This window comes from Eumetopias jubatus, unplaced genomic scaffold (genome assembly GCF_037043125.1).
Source record: "Eumetopias jubatus isolate StellerSeaLion01/CBP00866 unplaced genomic scaffold, mEumJub1_p1.0 scaffold_2, whole genome shotgun sequence".
In the NCBI taxonomy this organism is placed as follows: Eukaryota; Metazoa; Chordata; class Mammalia; order Carnivora; family Otariidae; genus Eumetopias; species Eumetopias jubatus.
This window is the reverse complement of record NW_028274808.1, coordinates 131,612,652-131,618,164: the sequence shown is the minus strand read 5'-3', so window position 1 is coordinate 131,618,164 and position 5,513 is coordinate 131,612,652.

The following is a 5,513-nucleotide window of genomic DNA, read 5'->3' as shown; positions in this document are numbered from 1 at the left end:
TACAGCCACTTCCAGCGATGTCACCATGTCCTAAAGGAAAGGACTGGTATCATTATAATTATGTTTTAACTACATCCTCTGAGTTACATTTTAAGGTGTAATAAGACATCTTTCTAATATAAAAATAAAAGTAAATTATGTTGACATGTCTTCTCTTTGCTAGTAATAGCTGAATGAGTAAACAAATAGCCTAGAGAAATGAACACAGCTATCTTCATGCTGCTCTACGACCCTCCATGGTTCCATATCTGGATGAAATTTTTATGTACTTCTGTTGAAAATCTCAAATTCTGAGAGAAAAAGATAACAAATAAAAATAAAAATAGTTTTAGGGTAGAAGAGAAAGTTGGTTCCAAGTGATGTTTTAGAGAGAGTGACCTTTTTAAAAAAATTTAGGATGAATATTGATACACACATGAATGAACATATTTAAAACAGAAACATTTTCTTCCGCTAAACACAGGGTAAGACTCCCAGCACACCAATTCTGGACTCCATTCTGAAGATCAAGGGGGAGTAAATACTTCTATGAAAAGCTTAAAGCCTTGACAAATCTTTAAAGGTCTATCTATATGGTAAAAAGGAAATTACTCAACAAAGGCCCCTATTTTCTAATCACAACACTGTAATGACTCCCCACTGAGTCTGAAGGGGAAATGTACATGTGTTGTGTTCGTAAATTAGAAAAAAAAGAATTACTATATATATTATATACTATATATAATTTCTCTCCCCGCCCCCGTATAATATGTTTACCTCTAACTGCCTAAGATGATACAGAGAAATGTGCTGCAGAACAGTGTTAAAAATAAGTTGGGGACCAAGATCCCAGAAGATAAAATCATTGCCTATAATATTTTTTTAAAAATATCTCTCAAAGCAATTGGGCCTAGAGCACAAGTCCAGGGAAGATGGGTGTAACATTCCAGAAACAGATGGGAACACAAAACCAAACAACTAAAATCTTACCCCTGGATGAGGGTCCAATAGCTGGAACTGATAGTATAGGTTCCTAGTTAACTAACATTTTATATGGTTGCTCTCACTCAAGTGAAGGGTAAGGAATGAAAAAGCCACCACAAAATGCAACATGTTCCATGGACTACCTTCATCTTAAAATCTCTTTGAGGACCAACCCTGGGTCAGTGTGACCCAGGAAAGCCAGGCTAGGTACATAATCTGTGGAGGTGTCCATTCTTAAACTGTCAGACAAAAACCAGAAGAAAATCCAAGTGTCCATTTCTTGCCTTAGTCTCTACTGCTTCCTGGTTTTGTTTTGTTTTCCAGTTAAACAGGGATGGCGTGAGGATAATCTTTTTTTTTTTTTTTTTTAGAGAACACTGTTCTTTATCTTTGGTTATTCATTCCTAACAAATATTATGGCAAAACTGTTTATGACACAAAACATTTAGAAAACACTGAGTTTTCGTAGTTCAAGCTTAACTGAAGGGGCAAGTCAAGAGGGTAGAATTAACACCTCTACCTCAGAGAACTTTAGCAAATGATGGCTCTTGGTTATCCCCACCCCCCACCCCCGCCGCAGTTTCTTCTCTGCAACCTTAAAACCAGAATAGGCTTTTTTTTTTTTCTTTTGTCAATTGTAGGTTCTAAATTTAAGGCCCAAGTTGATTTTTTTTTTTTTTTTTTGAAGCTTTGAATTCATTTTAACTTTGGGAGCATATATATTTAGCTACTGCCAGTTTACTCCTTGCTATAGGACTAGGAGCTAAGCAATTTTTTTCTCTTAAAATTCAATGAATTTTCTCTTATTAAACATAGATACATCTGGATAGAAGTAAACACTTTCCCATCAGTGAAGTAAACACTTTCCCATAAAGGAGAGATACCTTACAGGTTCTAGGCAGTTTCACCCTGAAGATCTCCGCGACAAGCGGATCCACCACAAGCATTTCCCTCGCATCACTAACTGACCGTAAAGCAACTTTGCCGTAAAAGATACAATCACGAAAAATAGAAGGGGCGTTCGTTAAAGGGGGCATAATGAAACCTGAAAAATGAATAACAAAATTAGAAAAACACTGCTGCGAAATACAAAGTATTGAGTACATTCAAAATGTATAGTGCAGATTTGGGGTAAAACTGCACAAATAACTGATTTTATTTTGTAGATTATATCTAAGCCCTTGTCTTCGTAGTCATGCATAGTATTCTATTTTTTTCTTTGCTTGATGATTCATCTCCTCATTGGCATTACACTTTTTCTTTTTTCACTAAAGTTTCTTCTTTCATTAAGAGAAGTTTAAGGGGGAGCTGGGTGGCTCAGTCAGTAAGCATCCTAGTCCTTTTTTGAGTTTGAGTTTGGAGTGGTGTATTATGAAGTACTGCTGTAACAAAACTGATAGATACATGTTTGTAATACTAAACATAGAACACTCAATCAGCACCCAATCAACTATAAAAAATTGATTTAAGTAAATCATAAGTGTAATCACAATACTGATAATTGTGTTCCCTTAAAGATTTTATTTTTTTAACTTTTTATTTTTCTAAATGAGAAAATGGCATTCACAAAAAATTTTTTTCAGAAAATACTCAGATTTTTTTTTACATCAGAAACTAGTGATTTAAAAACCAGCACTTCAATGCAACATATCATATGAAGCATCTGAGTCTTGATTTTGGCGCAGGTCATGTTCTCAGGGTGTGAGATGGAGCACTCCCCACCACCACCAGCTCCATGCTCAGGAAGGAGTCTGGCTGAGATTCTCTCTCTCTCCCTCTCCCTCCACCCTCCCCTCTGTGTTCGCCCATGTGCATGCGCTCCTGCTCTCTCTCTCTCTTTCAAATAAATAAATAAATCTTAAAATAAAAAAAGACACAGAGAAGTATCAGTTTCCAAATACTAGGACGCATATTTGTAACCGAGCTTTGTGTCCCCTTGTGAAAGCCTTCTACACTGTTGTTTGTTCTTGGCATATTGTCACATGTTCAGTGGTGGTCTGTTAAGTTCTATGGGAAATGTAGGTTCAAAACTCTGCACTATTGTATAGACCATTATGAGGGTAAGGTTTATATAATATAAAAATGGGAGTACTGTGTCAATGGAGAAATCAAACTGTTAAGCCAAATTGTCAACCAGTTATTTTTTTTATCTTTTATGACAAAATTGTCTTACAGCCAATTCCTTATGGGGTGAAAATGTTTTTAAGGAAAATGCTCACAGCAAAGTAATCATTCAATGAAAGTTTAACTTATTACTATGCTCCTCATTTTCAGATGAAGAAATGGGGGCTCAAAGAGATTCCATTTAGTTGCTTAGGCAACTGACCACAACAAACAAGTAGTAGAGTCAGTATTTGAACTCAGGTCTGTTTGACTCCAAAGCTACTAGATTTAAATGTTCCTTCCCACCGTCAATGACAACACTCAAACATTCTAAAATCCAGGGTTGAACGGTGAATCAACAGTACTTCCAGCCCAACAGCTCAAACTCTAGTCCTGGCAAGTGTTTTAAAAACCAGCTCCAGATACTCAAAAAGGATCTGCAGAATTTGGACAAAGCAAAAATAGAGATTCAGCCTAAACAAAAAAGACGCCATTCTCTCAGCTAAAGCTGCCCAAGGGCTGTTTTGTTTGTTTTATTTTGGTTTTTGTCTGTTTTGGAAGTTAGGAGAATTGGGAATTTACATTTAAATCTCATTGTATGTCATTTATAGTTTGTTAAAATTGTGTTTAACCAAAGATAATTCTTACCATTTAACCATTGGGTTAAATAGTTCTTACATTATTGTACATTGATGCTTCACATATAGTTCTAATGTAAATTATCCCTCCAGGCAGTGTAATATTTTAACCTGAACTATTGCAATCATTATTTTGGCACACAGACTGGGCAAAAGAGGAGACAGCAGGCGATTGCCCCAGGAAAGCTTATTCTAATATGGATGTTCTCTTGTTTCACTGAGGTAGTCAATGTCCTAAATTGACCGTTCTGTAACATTCATTTCCAAACCCAAACTCTCAATGTTTCTCCCAAAACCACTTCTTCTGCAGTTTCCCCCATATCCATAAAAGGCAACTTCATTCTTCCGGTTGCTCAGAGCAAAAAACTTTGGAGTCACCCTTGATTCTTGATTTTCTCTCACACTCCACATCCGGTATGCCAGCAAATCCTATTGGCTTTACTTTTAAAATATATCCGGAACCTGACCAGTTCCCCCAATCCCTTCTGCCATCACTCTGATTCCTAATCATCATTTGCCTGGATTACCTCGAGAGCTTCCTAGCCCATGTCTGCCTTTTCCTATCTCAGTTCCTCTGCAGTTACTGCTCTGCCTAAAACCTCCAAGGGTTCCTTCTCACTCAGGGTAAAGTCAAGAGCCTTGCAATGATCTATAGGCCCTATGTCATCTGCCATCTACTACCTTTTTGACCTCATTTCCTGCTATTTACTTCATTCGGTCTTTCCAGTCAAAATGCCTTTTTCTGTTTCTGGAACACGTCAGCAGGTTCTTGTCCCTGGGGCTCTCCTCTCCCTCTTCCTTCTACCTAGAATGCTCTTCCCCTAGATGCCATGTATTTACAGGGCTCAAAAGTCACTTTCTCGGTGAGGTTTTCCCAGGACTCCCTATCTAGTATTACATTTCAGTATCCCCACGTCCCCACCCCCAGTTCTTGTCATACCCTCTCCTTGTAATACTTTTCTTCTTAGGCTTAGTCTGTGTCACTATCTACACAATATATTTCACTTATTTATTTTGTTTATTATCAGTCTCCCCACCAGATTATACACTCCATGAGTACTGGGATTTTTTTTTTCTGTCTGTTTTGCTTACCGCTATTTCCCCAGTGTCTCTCACATAATAGGTACCCAATACATTTTTGTTAAATGTTGCTGAATTTAATACAGAGAAAACTGAAATTATAAACTTTCTACACAAAAGGATAGCTAAAATGTTTTCCACTTACAAACTTGTTAGTTATTCAGAGAGTCCTAATTAATAGTTCTGAAATCAATTTTAATTATCTGGCAACATCATACACCAAACCGAGATATTTATATTTTCTGTTTATCCTACTTTCTGGAACATTTGATAGCAGCTTTTCACCACAAAAACATTTTTAGATTAAAATTACTTTGCCCCCTATGGTTATCTGTGGGCACTGGTAACAAATTGTTTGCTAGTGCTAAGTGAGTCTATGCTGATTGGCCATTGGGAACTCTAACAAACTTTAAATTTCAGCAAAATTTGCCCGGAGACTGCTAATCCTGTGGAAGAAGCCAGGTATTCTGAAGGTAAAAGATATCAGGTAATTTGGCTCTCTTGATATTCTTGATAGCAAATAGCTTTATAATGTAGTTTACATTTTCAAGATATATGCCATCCAGTTAGGGAGATCGCTTTTGAAAATAAATGTATATTGAAAGTATTCTCTACTCAGCACAACTGTGTAGTATTTAGTGCTTTACTTTATAAAATATAAAATATGTTACCAAGTTCTGGAAATTATCAACTAAAATTGAAAGCTTGGTAGCAACTTCCTCTTTGATT